General features: G+C 45.2%; 1 protein-coding gene and 1 pseudogene across 2 annotated transcripts in view; one reads left to right on the top strand and one right to left on the bottom strand.

Annotated features, from left to right (window-relative positions):
• LOC124777089 (protein tweety) overlaps positions 1 to 19759 on the top strand; it is a 183357-nt gene that overhangs the window by 117292 nt on the left and 46306 nt on the right. The window lies entirely within an intron of this gene.
• Positions 11289 to 11406, bottom strand: LOC124778520 (annotated as a pseudogene).

The following is a 19759-nucleotide window of genomic DNA, read 5'->3' as shown; positions in this document are numbered from 1 at the left end:
GTGATGTTTCACAGTGCTGTCGTGAAAGCATTCACAGTGCGCTGTGTTTACCTTGGTCTCCACTGTACTTGTTTGCTATAACGTCACTGTTGCATCCGGTAGCGGCCACGGGAGGCCAAGTGCAGTAATATCGTGATCGGGCAGTAGGTAGTCGCCAACGAAATACTGTCGCATTCGGGGGAGAAAGTTTCTGATTGAAATTTCGTGAAAACATCTCGCTGCAATGAAGAACGCCTTTGTTTTAATGATTGCCACCCCATCTCGCCTATCATACCGCGACACACTCTCCCCAATTTCGCGATACTACAAAACGAGCTTCCGTTCTTTGAATTTTTACGCTGACCTCCGTCAATCCTATCTGGTGTGGGCCCCATACCGCGCAGCAGTACTCTAGCAATGGACGGACAAGCGCAGTGCAGGCAGTTTTTTCAGTGGATTTGTTGCATCTTCTAAGTGTTTTAGTTTGTCTTCCCTACAACATTATCTGTGTGTCGTTCCAATTTAAGTAGTACATAAGTGTCATCTCTAACTATTTAATTGAACTGACAGCCTTTGGATTTATATGATTTATCGTGTAATTGAAATTTAATGGACTCCTTTCACTACTCTTAGGTATAAACTAAAAGTTTTCATTAGTTGGTGTCAATTGCCACTTCTCGCACCATACACATGTTTGGTCTAAATCATTTTGCGATTGGTTCTGATCTTCTGATGACTTTACAAGACTGTAAATGACTCTATCATCTGCAAACACTCTAGGACTGCTGCTAAGATTGTCTCCTAAATCTCTATGTATGAAAGGAAATGTCGTGACTTACTGACTCGTCATCGCCCAGTCCAAACCGCTATGGACAGAAACTTGAAGTTTGGAGCGGGTGTCGATCTTGTACTGTAGGCATCGTTTACGAAGGGATTGTCCGAAATTCCACTCCTAAGTGGATGAAATAGGGGAAGACAAATTTTTTGAAACTATGTCGCTATTAAGGGAATTTTGAAGTTAGAACTACGAAAACTGGTATTTGGTTTCTCAGTCAGAAAATAAAAAAAAGTGTTACAGCATTTTTGGAAATTCAGCCACTAAGGGGATAAAAAGTAGGTGAAAGTTTTTTGGAAGTAAATAATTAGTAAAGAAACTAAGCGTACGTCTATGACGATTGGTATTTGACTTGTCGGTTCAAAATTAAAAAATACGTGTTTCAGTGTTTCTGGGAATTCAACCCCTAAGAGAGTGCAATAGGCGATGAAAATTAAAAAATAGATATTTCGTTACATTAAAAAATTTCAAAGCTAAATTTATCAAACTTGGTATTTCATTTCTCGGTTGGAAATAAAGAAATATTTGCTAGGGGATGAAAGATGCTATGGAAATACCTCCACAAGAACGCAAAAGACATGATTGACAAAAGCTTTGGACTCCAGCTACCAGAATCGCTTTTTAGTCAGAAGTACATTCGGAAAAGACCATGCTTATATCACCTTAATTAGCGTGAAAAGCTCAGAAGATGTTGCAATTTGTGAACGACATAAAAATACGATTAAATGAAAACCAAAAAAATCTCTGCAGGCCATACAGTCTACGAGAGCGAAGCAGCGGGCGCTAAGCTAGACGTTCACATAGATCAGGAACAGCAGAGAGCCTGAAACTCTTCCAATTGTCACATTATTGCAGCAGGAATGTATCGAAGGAATTTCCATACACTGTCCAGAAGTTCTTGCACCAGCGACTGCAGACGTGAATTGCAGTAGATGGTGGACATTTAGAACATTTGATGACGTAGGCCTATATACAATTTTAAGGGACTGTTTATGTTCACATTCTTTTGTGATTTCCCATTAGTTGCTGTTGCTGACGTGATTTTGCAACATAAACTCATGACGCGAAGTTATTATTTAAGAATCTTTATATTTCGGTTCCCTGTTTTACAAATTAACGTTAACCTTTCTTTCAGAGCTCTGGCGGAAACAACAACAGAACTGTCATCGTACTTGATCGATGAAGCATCCCTAGATGCCACGTCCTTTTTCATTCCAGCTGGTGTGTCGGCCCAACTACAAGTAGTCGGGTGTGACTGATACAAGTTTTAAACGAAGCTTTCCTCCACTCTTCCGCTTTTGTAAGCCTCTTAAATCTAGAGCACCGCCTCAGCCTGACGCGACAGCTCGTATTACAACTCCATCTAGTGCATGGGGCAGCAATGGGTTTCATGTTCAAAACAGATAATTTCCTTTGTTATAAATACTGTAATTTCTCCGAAACTACTAAACTGATTTTGAAGAACGAAACGCCGTTCAACTACGATACTAGTAGAAAGAATTACTTTAGTCCTCTGTGAGAAAGTGAAGTTGACGCGTCAGCGTGTGGTAGCGTTCTCGCTTCCCGCGCCCGTGTTCCCGGGTTCGATTCCCGGCGGGGTCAGGGATTTTCTCTGCCTCGTGATGACTGGGTGTTGTGTGCTGTCCTTAGGTTAAGTTAGGGTTAAGTAGTTCTAAGTTCTAGGGGACTGATGACCATAGATGCTAAGTCCCATAGTGCTCAGAGCCATTTGAACCCTTTTGAAGTTGACGCGGGTATCTCTGCAAGTAATACAGCTATGAAAAGAGGCTGTAAATCACTTAATGAAGACTCTTACTCAATTTCGGTAAAAAACAGATCTAGATATCTTAAACGGTTCAGGAAATGTCTGATGTGAAGTGATTAGCTGCAAAAACCTTCATATGTAGGTATCAACTTGCAGCTTCCTAACGATGGCTTCAGGAACATGTTAAGAAAAAAGAAAAAAAAAAAACCAGAATAATTTTAGTCTGCACGTGACTGTTATATAACGAAAAAGGGCACATTAGATTCGGAAGTAATGTCAATTAACTTAGTGCAGAGGCATTTGCAGTAACTCGAAGCTCAAATGTGGCTGAACTGTGTTGTATTAGGAGTTCAAAAATGTCTTTTTTCCAGTGGATACTCACAAATTTTGAACTTTCTACCTTGTTTTGTATGTATAGTTCATCTAGATGTGCGTGACTGAATTTGCTGTGTCTCTTTGAAGTTGCGAATGAGACTGTTTGCAGAAAACTACTCAGTGATAATTGTAAGAACATTGTTTACCATTTCTTGTTCAAATGTGTGTGAAATCTTATGGGACTTAACAGCTAAGGTCGTCAGTCCCTAAGCTTACACACTACTTAACCTAAATTATCCTAAGGACAAACACACACACCCATGCCCGAGGGAGGACTCGAACCTCCGCCGGGACCATACCATTTCTTCTGTTCCCATATATAGCTAGGATTTATTACAAAATTAGTATCGTCCGCAAAAGGAACTAATTCTGCTTGTTGCATATTAGATTATGTCACTGTATTGGCCCCTCTTGTAGCAACTGTTCGCCGTAGGTCTCTGGAAAGATGACCAGGGCCATGTGACTGGAAAAGGCACAGCTTGTAGCAGTCTTTAAGAAGGGTTGGAGGACCGAAGCACAGGACTGTAATCCTGTCTCAGTGGTTTCATTTTGTTGTTCGGTAGGCCATAGTAGGCTCCCGTTAGAATCAACATGATGAATCCAAACTTATATCCGTTCATGGTATTCATTCTGCACCGTCGTCTAGTAAGCAAAGACGTGCATACGGAATATACAAAGAGATGTACAATTGGACTGAACACTTTCCAGCTAACAAAACTCAGTTGGTCGTTTTTAGTGGAGAAGTATGTGTAATAACCTGGTGGATAGCATGATGTCAGAAGCGCTATAATTATGTTTGCAGACTACACACTTGTATTTCAGGGAGACCGCTTCGTTGCAATTTTTTTTTAGAAATGAAGAGATATTTGGGCCTCGGGCAAGGATGTGTGTGATGTCCTTAGGTTAGTTAGGTTTAAGTAGTTCTAAGTCTAGGAGACTGATGACCTCAGATGTTAAGTCCCATTAGTGCTTAGAGCCATTTGAACCATTTGAAGAGATATTTCGAGAAGTTCAGCATCTGGTGCAAAGAGTGGCAACTGACCCTGAACACAAAATGCACGTAATCTAGTGCGCGTAGAGGGATGTAAACATCCGATAGCGTTTGACTACGTGATCGGCAGCCGGTCACAACCTTCGAGTACCTAGGAATTTCTCTCTAGAGCAACTTGAGGTGGAGCGCTCCGAGTCCAACCGTGAGAAGCCAGATTTATATTTAGTTGGGGGTCAATGTGTAGCTGTGGCAAGCAAGAAATAACGAAACAAGTAAGCCCTGAATGTGGCGTGGTACCTGGAATTATCTGCACCTTAAGTTCGGCTTGAAGGCATTACTTGCAATTATTAGCATTCGTGAAATTAAATTTGGTCCACAAATCACTTTGGACAACAGAAACAATGAACATTATTGCAGGCCACCTCCATCCGCTCATACTTGCTGACTTCCTCGACGGTGATCCATCTTAGAGGAGGATAACTGCCCCTTCCGCAAACCGGAATCGTGTTGCAGTGGTCTGAGAAGCACGATACTGAATTCACGTCGAAGTCTTTGTTTCGCGTGGTCTGAGCCCAACAGAACACATCTGGGACGCTACCGGACGCCAGATCCGCGCGCACAAAATACCGACGGGTAATTTATGGTAATCGCGTGATCTGTGCGTAGACGTCTGCTGCCACACACACCTCTGGAAGACTACCGAGGAACTGTTCAAGGGATGGCACGCAGAATCGCTGTCGTATTGCGTTTCAAAGACTGATCGTTATTAAGCAGGTGGTAATAATGTTATGACTCATCAGTGTTGAAAGTGATAAGCAAAACAAACTTTTAATTGTTGAATAAGCTCTTTGCTTCCCGTAATCTTGTACGATAACTGATTATTGTATTTAACTGTACTTCAAGGTATGCTAAGACGAAGCCAGTTGTATGAAAAATACTGTACTTAAAGGCGAATAATGCTTCTCCTTCTCTAAATGAGAAGCTCAAGTTTTATTTTCAGTATAACTGCAATAACAACCCCTTTTTTTGTAATATCGTCAGCTTATTCTTCTTCTTGTTAATAATGTGCGTCAGTATTATCTTGATTAGGCTGCGAAACATACAGGGAGGATGTCATTTAGCTATGATCATCGTAGTAGCAGAATAATGATGCACAGATGAAACAAAATTCATGTGGGCGAGAAAGCTTGCGTAAGTACGATTCTGTCCTACAACTGAGATCTTCCAATAAGAATACCTGGAAAACCAAATTTACTTCTGGAAAGTGATTATCTACATCTGCTCTATACAGTATGGTGAATTACAGTCAAATAACTTTAATCTTGCGGGCTGTATGGCCTTGGTTGAAGAAACTTTTCAGTTCCTGACGTTTCATCCAGAGCTGCGTTGGACATCTTCGGAAGTTCTCCTGGCTACGCTGAGTCTTACAATAACAGTGCGACATAAATACCGTGTAAAGTGGGAGTGGTCTTATTTACACGTGGTGAGCAGAGATAATCTCTCTCAAAGATAGAACCTCTGGTTCTTTCAGTTTATCTAGGTCCCATCTCCTTAAATTCCCACCTTTTTGCAGTTTCTTCAGTTTTAATCTACAGTTAATAACCAATAGATTGTGGTCAGAGTCCACATCTGCCATCGAAATATATAACCACAAAGTGATAATTTTAACAGAAAAGAAGAAGCCATGCAACTTAATGATACGCGGACAGTGGCTCTGCAGAGTCGATAGATAAGTTTTTGCCATTGACAGGCGAGAATCGACAGTTAAATTTTATCTCTGTCTAAGATTATCTCTGCTGATCACGTGTAAACTCGACCACGCCCACTTTACACAGTATTTATGTCGCTCTCCGACGTCCTACTCGGCGTCGCCTGGAGCACCTCCGAAGATGTCCAGCGCAGATCTGGACGAAGCGTCGGGAACCGGGAAGTTTCTTCAAGCGCGAAAGACTCATAAGCAACTATGACACACTGCCGTGAAAGATTTCATTTTATGAAATAATTTGCATTAGATCTATTTGTTTAATGTTTGTTTGTGTATGTGAATCAAATGGTTCAAATGGCTCTGAGCACTATGGGACTTAACATCTATGGTCATCAGTCCCCTAGAACTTAGAACTACCTAAACCTAACTAACCTAAGGACATCACACAACACCCAGTCATCACGAGGCAGAGAAAGTATTTGAATCCATGTGTTGTCTGCTTGGAGGCTATCAATCTTGGCTTTGAGTTTCAAGTTCCGCGTTGAAACTTAAAATTGTCAGCCTGTTCGTGTATATGTGCAGGCTGCGTAATTTAAAACTGAAATTTATGTTTTCCAAAGTGATTTGTGGACCATGATTAATCCTACGGATTCAAATAACTGACCTTCAAATGTAAATAATTCTAGACATTATGCGGACATTATATCGTGGAAGTTTTAGGTGGGGAGTTTTTGAACTATGATTACATAAGAGACCGGTAGAGGTCGGCCTTGAACTACCACTCCCAACCGCAGGAAACAATTGCGCTGTAGCTAGTACCACATGCTTTGTGTATTCCAGTTTGCTATGTGTTGTGGATTGCTTGTTTTCTTCTTCTTCTTCTTCTTCTTATTTTGAAGTGAGTGAAGAGACTAATCCTGGCGCATAAAGGGATCCGAATGCGATTCTCACCACAAAAAAAGGAATTAGCGACCCCTATGACCATGCACAGAACACGGGCGTAGTATGACAGCCCTTCGAGAGGCAGGCGGGGTTTATTCCCCCGCACCGCTGCTCTTCCCTCGGACACTCCAAATTCTCGTTTGTTTACGGTCGCGGCCGACTGCCACGATATACATATGAAGATGGTTTCGGACATGCCCGAAAGAACAGATACCATTGGTGACCATGCAGCTCTCTTAGAATGAAATGATAATTAAATCAAGACCCTACGCTGTCGCCAGGCGTTGGTATACATCAACAGGGACAGCTGAAAATGTGCGCCCCGATCGGGACCCAAACCAGGGATCTCCTGCTTACATGGCAGACGCTCTATCCATCTGAGCGACCGAGGGCACAGAGAATAGTGTGACTGCAGGGATTTATCCCTTGCACTCTCCCCGTGAGGCCCACATTCCCAACTTAATGTCCACAAACTACATTCGTAGTGCCCCTGCCCATTACACTCATTACCAGCTAACCAGCCATTGACCTTCTTCGTCTGTGCTGGATGCACACGCATTGCCCGAACTCTTACGGGACTCGGTGAGATTGTCTTCTGCCCAGGTGCAGTAGCTGCACTTTAATGATTGCCCCCCGGTACAGCATCAGTCATGTAAGCAGGGGATCCCGGGTTTGAGTTCCGGTCGAGGCAGACTTTTTCAACTGTCCCCGTTGATATATATCAACGCCTGTTGACAGATTAGGTTCTTGATTTAATTATCATTTCAGCCACGATATACTGTCCGCATAATACCTCTCCACATTCCGTCCTTACTTGTTTCGTTTGTTTATGTCTTGCACGGCTACACGAGGACTTCCACAACGCTATAAACGATCATTAAGAACTGTGTACCATCTGATGATAGGGACTTGAAACCTGTCGTGACAAAACAAAAGCTGGCCACTTTCTGACGACTGGATAAGTCGGTGACGGCGTTCCGTAGGCCTGTAAACGGCGATCGAGGCTGTTAGGAGAGCGCTGTTCCGCCCCGGCGAGCTCGCTGAGTGCTGGTGGCGGAGGACCAGAAGTAGTGTCGGCCAGGGAGAGCCCTCCAGCATTTATTCCCCCGCCCCACTTCGCCCCTCACCGCGGCTTCCCCCACTATCGCGACCGCCGCCGCCGCCGCCTCCGCCGGCCCACAGCAGAATTCGTTGCGGAGAGAAGCGGTGCTGAGCCTACCCGGGCCGGCCGCTTCCGTGTTGCCTGCCTGCCTATCGATTGGGTGCGGGGCGAGGACCTCTCCGCAACACTGCGTGCGCTGCGCTCCCGTCTCGTGACACTGCCAGCGCGGCCGCAGGCGGCATAGCGGCACAGCGGTCGAAACAATTCGCCATATCTGTACGTTCTGGGAGCGACATTCTGTCATCCTTACAACGTCACGTGCTTGCAAAGAGAAATTGGACACTATATGCGCTTTACGGAGAACAAAAATTCAAATGGCTCTAAGCACTATGGGACTTAACATCTGAGGTCATCAGTCCCATAGACCTAGAACTACTTAAAGCTAACCAACCTAAGGACATCACACACATCCATGCCCGAGGCAGGATTCGAACCTGCGACCGTAGCAGCAGCAGCAGCAGCGCAGTTCCGGACTGAAGCTACGCGGAACATTTTGTTTATTTTTGTTTTACCCATACACGTTTCATCACTTTCCGTGCTATCATCAGTCGGATTTGTTATCATCATCCTGTCTGGAACATTACGTCGATCAGATAACACATTGCATAGATTCATATCAAACTCGGATTAAAGCAACACTGACGAAAAAAAATAATCGTAGGACCTACAAGGGATTGTGAGATATAAGCGAAAGTTGGCAGTCATTACTCTACATAGGAAAGATGATGGATATTAAAATTTCGTACAGTCGCACAAGAGTGGGGATAGTAGCACCACTACAAGTATGCAAACCAGGTTTGCATTAAATACGCGCTGTGATGGTCGTGGGCGTTAAGTTACCTTTCAGATCGGAGGTGGTGAGCTGATTTTAGTCAAGAATACCTTTAAGTCGACAAGGACGCCATTGTCAACACCTCACTGAGTTTGAACGAGGTCGTGTAGAAGGGCTACGAGAAGCTGTATGTTCCTTCTGCGATACTGCAGGAAGACTTGGCAGGAATGTAACCACTTTACATGACTGCTGGCAGCTCTTGTCACGAGAATGCACGGTCCCTAGAAAACCAGCCTCAAGACGACCACGTAGCACTACCGAGAGGGAAGACCGTTGCTCGGCGTATGGCTTTGGCGCATCGTACTCCATCTGCAACAGCAATCTGAGCAGCAGCTGCCAGCACAGTGACACAACGAACTGTTGCAAATCGGTCATTTCAAGGGCATCTCCGAGACAGACGACCTGTAGAATGCATTCCACTGACCCAAAACCACCGCCATTTGCGACTTCAGTGATGTCAAGCGAGAGCTCACTGGAGCACAGGCTGGAGGTCTGTTGTGTTTCCTGATGAAAGCTGGTTCTGCGTCGATGACAGAGATGGATCCAGTTGACGGCTTGCAACCAACCTGTCTGCGTGCTAGACACTCTGGACCTACACATGGAGTTATGGTCTCAGGTGAGATTTTGTAGGGGCACTCTCGTGGTTATCCCACGCACTCTGAATGCAAATTTGAACGTCAATCTTGTGATTCGATCTGCGACATGTTGTCTCGGCCTACTCGATCACCAGATGTGGCTCCAATATAACACATATGGGACATCGTTAGACAACAGCTCCAGTGTTATCCACAAACAGAATTTACCGTCCCTGTATTGATCGACCAAGTGCAACAGGAATGGAACTCCATCCCACAAACTGACACCCGACTTGTGTACAACACAATGCATCCTCGTTTGCACGGTAGCGTTCAGCACTGGTTATTAACGTACCTGCTTTTCACATTTTCAATGGTTCATCCCGCGTTTACATTAACCTGTGATACTGCAATACTAATCACTTAAATATGTTACCTAGACAAATGTGTTCCAGAAATTTCATTACTGTACATTAATTCTTCTTTGGTGTTCCAATTTTTTAGCACCAGTATATTTGTATAGGCAAAAGAAGTGATAATTAGGCGTTACTTTTACGATCATATACATACAGACGTTAGACAAAAAATATGGAGACTCCAAAAACACAACAAATTTCCATGCATAATACGGTGTAGCAAAGACGGTGGCATTCAAAACAGGTTCCATTCGTCTCGAAATGGTTAACTATTATAGGTCTTGTAAAGTTTTCAAGGGAATCTTATACCATTATTTCTGCAAAATACCAGTCTGGAACCACGCGACTGCCACGGACGCAGGTTCGAATCCTGCCTCGTGTCCTTAGGTTAGGTTTAAGTAGTTCTAAGTTCTAGGGGACTGATGACCTTAGATGTTAAGTCCCACAGTGCTCACAGCCATTTCTACAAAATACTGGCAACTCCTGGTAACGATGATTGAGGATCACGCACCCTTCTCCCCAACGTAAGGAACAAATGCTGAATTATATCGCGAGGCTGGGGTGACCAGGGGAGATGCGATAGTTCATCCTGGTGCTCACAAAACCAGTTCTGGACGATGCGAGCCGTGTGAAAAGGGGCCTTGTAGTCCTGGATTATAGCGTTAGCATTGGAGAACAAACATTGTACCGCGTGAGGGACGTGCTCAGCCAAACTGGTTACAGAATCCTCGGCAGTGATGCTACCTTCCAGAGAAACCATGTGGCCCATCGAATAGCACGATATGGCTGCCCAAATCATCATCAAACCCCCGTTATTTTTCACTCCTGGGCGTAAACTCTGCCAGAAGTTGGAAATAGAATGAAACAAGACTCATCCGACCAAATGACATCCTACCATTGCTCCATAGTGCAGTTTTAATGGCTTCGGTAGCACAGTTTTCTGTTACGGGCATTTCCAGCATTGATGACTGGCCTTGGAATTACAGCAGCTCTAATCATTTATTTATACGTTGAGTGTGTGTAAGTGTACCACGTTACACTATTGTCAGACCGAGTCTTCTAGGCGCATCTCTATTTTTCTCAGGCAGTGTAACCTTGCAGCCCTTTTATTTCCCGAGCTGTTCAAGTTATCAGATCGAGGTTTCCGGCTTACGACAGTATGCAGAGGGGCACTTAATTCTCTTACATGTTCAATCTACATGACTCCTGTGTCAACCGGGATGTTAAAACAAGTATAGTTTCTTAATGGAATGATGTACTTTTGTTAAATGCATTTAAAAGCTCTTGAAAAGACGGAGTACAATCAAGTGAAGGTTATTAACATTAGGGTCGAAACTTACCACAAAATTTTGCGAGAAATGTGCTGTTGATGTATAAACATCACCAGGTGTATCTCATGCCAGGCTCCGCCGCTGCATCAAGTCTTTCCGCTGTTTGTTCGTTTCCACAAAAGCTGTTCACTCAAACATGTGTACGTACACACATTTCAAATACACTACAGCAGCAGCAGCACTCCGTCTTCTGGCCACAAGTGTCCCATCGGGACCAACCGACCGCCTTGTCATCCTTAGATGAGGATGCGGATAGGAGGGGCGTGTGGCCAGCACACCGCTCTCCCGGTCGTTATGATGGTTTTCTTTGACCGCAGCCGCTACTATTCGGTCGAGTAGCTCCTCAATTGGCATCACGAGGCTGAGTGCACCCCGAAAAATGGCAACAGCGCATGGCAGCCCGGATGGTCACCCATCCGAGTGCCAGCCACGCCCGACAGTGCTTAACTTCGGTGATCTGACGGGAACCAATGTATCCACTGCGGTAAGGCTGCTGCCTCAATTTCACTACACGGCACATTTAAAGGGTTGTTTTTTATGTCCCGTAATTGTCTCCCATTGCCTACAACCTTGCTCTATGGCGATGCAAAAGCGTGATGCCCTGCGAAGTCACCCTCTGGCTCGGCGACGCTACAAACAGCTAGGTGTTGACACAAGCGAAAAAAAAGACCACAGGTCAGAACTTCGTGTGAAGTATACGGTGGTTTAATAATGTCACAGTGGCACCAAATTTCACCACAGTTCTGCCCAGCGCCACCGTGGATGTATCACACGATGGTAAGGTCGTCACAGCACCTCTTACCCACATTCCACCCCTTATTTTGACACCTCTGTGGTGGGGTCAGAACCGCGACATCCAGCATTGAAATCGCCCCGTTTTCTTACTGGCTGCCGAGGAAGACACTTCAGACACACCACCGCTCATAATCGTCACGAAAAGGCCTCAGGGCGATGAGCAAAGGGACGACACTCTGACGACGTTTGATACTGCTGACAGCGCCCCCCTCCCTTAGACGATTCAGTCCTTCTCTAACGACGTCGTGGGGCTTCAACCCCTTTGAACTTGATGTGATCCCTTTGGAGTGTTGCGCGACAGCAATTTTTGTTCTGATACACACTGTGCGACCACTAGTACCCGTTTAAAACCAATCCACGAAATTTGAATGAGGTCCGAAGCAGCAAAGGGTATGTATGCTTTTCCAGTCCTCCTGCTTCGCGCGCTCCTGTGGCATAAACAACGGAGGCTGAGGGTGTGCAACATTGACACGTGCGTGAAAACAATGGCGAAGTACCCCTCGAAGCAGAACGCAGCATGTCATTCTCAATGGAGAGAAGTTTTCCGAAGTAAGAGTGATTTCGGGTGTGCTGCAGGGGAGTGTCGTGGGACCCTTGCTATTCACGATATACATAAATGACCTTTTGGATAACATCGGAAGTTCACTGAGGCTTTTTGCGGATGATGCTGTGGTACATCGAGAGGTTGTAACAATGGAAAATTGTACTGAAAGTGCAGGAGGATCTGCAACAAATTGACGCATGGTGCAGGGAATGGCAATTGAATCTCAGTGTAGACAAGTGTAATGTGCTGCGAATACATAGAAAGAAAGATCCTTTATCGTTTAGCTACAAACAGCAGGTCAGTAACTGGAAGCAGTTAATTCCATAAATTATCTGGGAGTAGGCATTAGGAGTGATTTAAAATGGAATGATCATATAAAGTTGATCGTCGGTAAAGCGGATGCCAGACTGAGATTCATTGAAAGAATCCTAAGGAAATGCAATCCGAAAACAAAGGAAGTAGGTTACAGTACACTTGTTCGCCCACTGCCTGAATATTGCTCACCAGTGTGGGATCCGTTCCAGATAGGGTTGACAGAAGAGATAGAGAAGATCCAACGGAGAGCAGATAAACTCCAGTGGAAGACTCTGCAGGAGAGACGCTGAGTAGCTCGGTACGGGCTTTTGTTGAAGTTTCGAGAACATACCTTCACCGAGGAGTCAAGCAGTATATTGCTCCCTCCTACGTATATCTCGCGAAGAGACCATGAGGATAAAATCAGAGAGATTAGAGCCCACACAGAAGCATACGACAATCTTTCTTTCCACGAACAATACGAGACTGGAATAGAAGGGAGAACCGATAGAGGTACTCAAAGTACCCTCCGCCACACACCGTCAGGTGGCTTGCGGAGTATGGATGTAAATGTAAGACCCCCCTCCCCCCCCCCCCCCAAGTTCGGCAACACCCTCGGTACCACCCATGTACCTTTGTTGTGGACATTAAAATTATTAAAATTTTATCTGTACAGAGATTTAGACACACATTCAGTTGAGCGGCGCTCCGTTTCTGGTCTAGCGCCTGCCTGCAGGCATGCGGAATCGAAGAGGTGTCTAATGGGTTGCCTGTCCGTAGGTGCTAGGGCAGCGGCGGAACGACACTCAGCGGAATGTGTGTCAAGGTTTCTGTACAGGTACATTTTTAAAGCGCTCAACAAAGGTGTGCGGTTGCAAACTGAAGGTGTTGCCGAACTGAGGTGTCTTACGGGGCTCCTCCACCATTTTATTGACGCACGTGTCAATGTTACCACTCCCACCCTTTTTGATCGCACTGCAGGAGGGCAAAAGACGGACTGAGAAAGCATAAACACTATTTCCTGCTTCAGGTCACGTTCAAATTTCGTCGAATGATTTTGAATGGTTCCTAGTATTTTCATCCTGAATGCTAGGGCAAAAATTGCGGTCGTGCTACACCCCAAAGGGGTCATGACTCGTTCAACGGGGCTGCAGACCCATCGTCTTTGGAGAATGGTTAAATCGTCAGGGATGTGTCAACTGTGTCAAAGGTCGTCAAGAATGTCGTTCTGTTGCAAATACCACTGAAAACTGTGGGAAATATGGATAGGAGGGGTGGGGGGTGACGACCTTTCCATCGTATAGCACGATCACATGGGTGTTGTGCAGAATTGTGGTGAAATTTGGTGTTCATGTGACATCATTAACCCACTCTACACCTTACAAGAAATTGGGAGTTCTAGGCTTTTTTCGCATGCATCCATACCTTACTGTCTGAACCGTCGGCAAACCCTGGGGTGACATCACACGGCGCCACCATTTTGCACGATTACAGAGTTGTTAGACAACATCGCTATTGTAAGTAATCTGCGAAAACCAGTTACAGATGTTGGCCACCAATGAATCGTGTATATGGATGGTGTTAACCCCCTCAGCGTCAGCTAAGGCCTGAAGATGGTGCACTGAAGCACCGAACCTGGTACCATACAATAAATAACGTCATAAGGATGGCAGCAGGAGTTCCATTTTATTACATAAGTGAAAGGCTGGTGTCCCTCACACCCCCAATCACAAAGATGGACATACAAAAACTTAAGGAGGAAGTTCGTAGACACCTTTGAGCCAAATTTCAAACTTCTGCATCGCAGTGGGAGAGTATTGCAGGGATTTCAAAAAAGTGACCCTTGAACTGTGTGGCGCATTGTCGTTATACTAAGCGGCTAATGATACACTAGAAGTTACCTTATAGTTCCATTCACAATGGTCGCAGCTGATCATGTCTTTATGTAGTGTAAAGTACAGTCAAAATGAAATATGTTCGATCTTACGTGCTTCATGTAACGACGGAGCATGGCGTGAGTGCCTATAAAAGTAGATTTTCTTTATCACGTAAGAAAAGCATGCACTAACGGGACAAAATGTTACGGCAACCAGCTTAACAGGATCTCAGATTCGGCAAGTCCTCGGTGGATTTCCGGAGCTATGTGGCACCAGACGCCTATGCACAGGTCACCCAGGTCCCGGAAATTACGGACCGGCGGTACGTGGGCACAGAGCTGGAGCGCAACAGCTTCCCAGATGTGTTCTATCGAGTTCAGATCAGGTACAACTGATTGAAAAGACATAAACGTGAATTCGCTGTCACAATCCTCAAATCTCGGTAACACGATTCTGGTCTTGTGAGACGGACAGCTGCCATAGCTGCTGGAAGATACCAACACCATTGGGGATGACATCGAGCCTGAACAGATGCAAGTGGTCCACAACAATATATACGTAATCTGCAGCTTTCGTGGTGCCTTTTCTACTTCATTTCTCACAGAAGCCCAGGTGAATATCCGCCTCCCCCCCTCCCCCCCCCCCCCCGACCATTGTCCGTCGCGTGGGACATGTATCTAGCGGCCATTCGCCTGATTTTACATGCTTCATATAACTACGGAGCATGGCGTGAGAGCCATGACCATCCACATGAAGTGAGATGAAACTTGGTTGCCATTGATACACGGTCGAATCCATATGATCCCGTGCCCACTGCAATCGTAAATGATGACCTCGTAGGGTCGGCATGGGTACACGCAGGGGTCATCTGCTGTGAAGCCCAACATTCAGCAGTCTGTGCTGAGTGGTGTACTAAAGAACACATACCTGGGTCAGCACTGTGCTCTGTCGTCAGATCTGCCACAGATTGCCACGTGTGCTTTACAGAGTAGGCAGACCTCTGCCATCTGCTTCCTATGATGCGGCGTGGACGTCCAGTGCCTTGTTGCCTACTCGTAGTTACACTGTCCTCCAATCACCTTCCACGTATGCTCAGGACAGCAGCATGCGAACAGCCAGCCATCTTTGCCGTTTCCGAGACGTTCGTTCCAAGGTGCCGGGCCACTACAATCTGGCTTATGCGAACGTCTCTCATGTCAGTGGATTTCTCCATCAGTGACCCATATAGTCGCTAGAATGATTCCCCATTTGTCTCTGCTCCATTTATACAGGGTGTACACAAAGTCCGGGAACACTTTCAATTATTTATTGCACAAGAACTAAACATTGTACAGATGTCATACATATTGCATTTTGAAGAGAAACTCTGAAATTTTTTTTATTTTTTATTTTATTTTATTTTTTTATACAAACATTCGATATGCGAATCATGAGTGACCTGGCAGATGTCAGTAAGGTAATCTAATTCTTGCCATACCCTCCCAGCATGGCATCGTCGACTGTGGCAGTCGCTTCCCGTATTCTCTCCCAGAGCTCTGCTTCATCACATAGTCGAGGCGGTACATACACCAGATCTTTAATGTGTCATCACAGAAAGAAGTCACACGGAGTGAGATCAGGTGATTGGGGGGAGGTCATTTCATGAAACAGCTGTCCCCTTCTGTAACACAGCCATGTTTGCTACTAGCGCTATCGGCAAATTACCAAACTACGCTGTGGCGGTACACAGGAAAAAAAAAACAACTTTCAGGGTTTCTCCTCAAAATGACATATGTATGATATCTGTTCAATGTTTGGTTCTCGTGCAATAAATAACTGAACGTGTTCCCGGACTTTACGTATACCCCTGTATATTTTTCTCGACGCATCACGTGGCCGTAATGTCACCACAGGGCAGTAATCCTCATGGTGGACAGTGGCCATAATGTTTCGGCTCATCACCGTGTGTGGCAGAGATAGCTGCTGCGCCGGGGGGGCAATTATTAAAGTGCAGCTACTCACAGAGGTCCATTGCAGGCTGTAATTATTGTACAACAGCGAAACTTTGTGGATATTCTAATGTGTTAATGAGGAACACTTTTACACTGGAAAAATTAGTTCCAGTTTTGGTCACCAGGTGTAAATCTGGCGCTGTACAGCATCTCGTCGACATCTCTGGTGGTCGTATTGAACATACTGTCTAAATGGCAGTCAATAATTGGATCAAAATTATGCCTTTCTCACTCGTCTGATCTTCTCTGCCCATGTCCCAGTCCTAATGCATTACACATTGAAACACTTCTGTACAGTTTCCTCGCATTCATAGCGCCAGATCTGCACCTGGTGGCCAAAATTGGAATTAAATTTTTTGCAGTGTAGCTCGGTTCCATATTAATGCATTGAAATATCTACCAAGTTTCCCTACCATATGATGATTACAGCGCACATTGGAGTTCTGTGAGTACCTGCACTTGCACTATAATCACTCGGTATCTACAGGGTCTCGTATCCACGACATGTCCCGATGCTTCAGGATTTTTCAGACTTAATGCTAACGTGAATAGCTTCAGCACATGAAATCTTGTTAAGAAAATCTCTTCTAACAGCCCAAAGCTTGAAGCATCAGGGGATCACAAATATGTGAATGGCTAACAGTCTGCCAAACTTTTGATCCGTCTCAGGGTAGTATAACGCTCCCTTCAGTAGCCCGCACTTCTGTACAAGTACAGACTGCACCGCTGCTTCTACAGGGTGACCAGAAAGTCCCTTTACACGTACGGTTATGTCCTTGTAACTTTTATTACATTTATTTGAGTTGTTTCAATCCCAACTTATGCAAAGCACTTTTTTTTTTTCACCCACACTTGTTTCGACGCCTATGTGTCAATCTCCCGTGGGTCAAATTTATTTCTGTAAAATGTAATACAAAGTTCATGGCCGTTTATCTATTTTAGGCCTAGACTCCATGTCGCTCCATGTCGTCCTACTCGTCCACTTTAACAGGTCTAAGTCCATTTTCCTGTGGAGTTGCAATATGCTAGTTTTAATTCCAAGTTCAGCAGCACGACTTCTGGTCGATATGTGGGGTGAGCGCATCACTGCCGGACTAGCTTCATTCAACACGTGTTTCTCTTCAGTTTGATGGCCGATCAGATTGGGAGGTATCTAACATACTTCCCAGGCAAAAAGCATTTCGTCCTCCTCCCACGTCTGACGACTTGGAGGCTCCCTTCCGAACTGTTCACGAAGCCTGTGTCATATTTTCGTTGTTGAGCTTCCATTCAGGGGTCCACACACTTGTCACCATGTGCTCGCCCAAATGAAGTCGCCGGTATCTTCCACTGTTGTTCACCAAACACGAAAAGGCGAACGATGAAGTGATCAACGCACAGACTGTATTCTCCTCTCTGGGCAGTCGCGTGGCCCATCATGGCAATCACGTTGCATTTCGCGTTAGGTACTCTGTTGCCATGTCATTTATCAGGATGGGAGGTTCAAATCTGAAGTATCTTACTGTCTTACACTGTTACACGCATTCAGTTCGCGTGTACAGCGACGTTGTGACCACCCTGTACATCTACATCTACACTCATATTCTGCGGGTCACTCTACAGTGCATGGCGGGCGATGCTTGGTACGAATATTACCGATTTCCTGTCCCGTTCCATCTTCAGCTTGAGCCAGAGAAAAAGCACTGCCTGTCCGCCTCTGTACGTCCCCTAACCTCTCCTGTCGTGTTCTCGCTATCCCTGCGTCAGATACACAGAGATGGCAGTAGGATGGTCGCACTGTCATTCACGAATACCGATTCTCTAAATTTACCGAGTTGGGTTCCGCTAGAAAGCCATCTTTCATCCAGTGGTTCCCATTCGAATGATTAAATGTGGAATTAAATGATTCTCTTTTCCGTCTGCTGTGTTCAGTCTCAACACCAGGCTTATCCACGAGAGATTGACTTAAGGTTTGGATTCGTTCACTGACCAGTATGCCTACTTCCTAAGATTTTCTGATAGCTCTTTCTCCAGGATCTGGTTGTGAACACTGCTGTAAGTTTTACTTCTTATGGATGCACGATTTGCAAATGAGTTGTTTCCCCTATATTCTCTTTTGTAGCGACATTCTCCGAGTGGTACCAATAAACCGAGGTAGATTTTGCCACATGTTATTACTTTGCTTGGTATGTATTTACCTATAGCTTGATTGTGATGTCTTTGTCTTAAGCCACAGGTATTCTGCGTTTGTCAGGCTTGAATTGCATGTTCTCAGTTCATCTTTTAAGATGAAAAGATCGTGTTTGTTGTAATCTAGTGAATCTAAACGTCTCTAAGGTGGTTTAAGTAGTTCCCAGGTCGAAGAGTCTACAGCCTAATACGCCACATGATGGACAAAGTCTTTAATTGAGACCTTCCACTCAGCTACAGATCAGAGCACCCCAACTGCTCCTCGGAACGAGGCTGCAAATCGACAGCTACGTTGAGATCTCACCAGTGAGGTTGTCTGTTTTCGCTTCATCCACAAATCTAGAGAAAGAGTGGAGAATGTTCTCAGACACCAGGCAACTGACATTGTCGCTCCCGACACGAGCGAAAGTCTGCAGTTAGCTACTAACTGTGCAACCAGGTGCCCCCGGCGCGACCTCTTTCACCTCGCACACAACTGCTCCTGGGATACACACAGATTGCAAATTTCATTTGTATCCCTCTCGTGACACTTTTTCCCTAAAAGCGGATATAGTGTGTCTAGTGTTCAAACTGCCTACAACTAACAGCCCCTTACTTTCCTTTGTTGGTGCCCAGGTCTTCACAGAAGAGAGAGCCTGATGCTCAGGCAGGACATGCAAGTCTGTTTCACTGTCAGTGCAACAAAGTGCCTCAAACATATTCGCATCTACCGTTTAGCGTGTACAATCCTGCTCGTGAAACGGCACCAGATCTGGCCACAACCCACCAGACGCTATCACATGGTAGCCGTTGGATCAGACTTCTCTGTAAATGAAGTATGCAACAGGAGAGTTGGCAAACTCCAAGGCATTTTTCCAATCACTACTGACTACTTGCCTCTCCATCTGAGCTGGTTTAAGGCTCCAACGACACGAGTGGTCGCTTGGCGAGCCAAGCTGGAACAGGTGCCAGAAATGCCCAAATGCGAAATTGGTATACAGGGTGAAAAATAATTAGAAGCATAAACTGACACAGATGAAAGTACACTCTAAGACAAAAAAAAAGGACGCATCACAAATGAATTATCCGAATGGCATGGAAATCAGCAGATGTGATGCACATGCAGTGGCGCATACATATGGGGGTGCCCCCCCCCCCCCCCCCCCCCCCCACCGTTGCGGGGCCGACGGCATTGCCACCCG

The sequence above is a fragment of the Schistocerca piceifrons genome, chromosome 2 (assembly GCF_021461385.2).
Source record: "Schistocerca piceifrons isolate TAMUIC-IGC-003096 chromosome 2, iqSchPice1.1, whole genome shotgun sequence".
Taxonomy (NCBI): domain Eukaryota; kingdom Metazoa; phylum Arthropoda; class Insecta; order Orthoptera; family Acrididae; genus Schistocerca; species Schistocerca piceifrons.
This window is presented reverse-complemented; position numbering and strand designations above follow the sequence as displayed.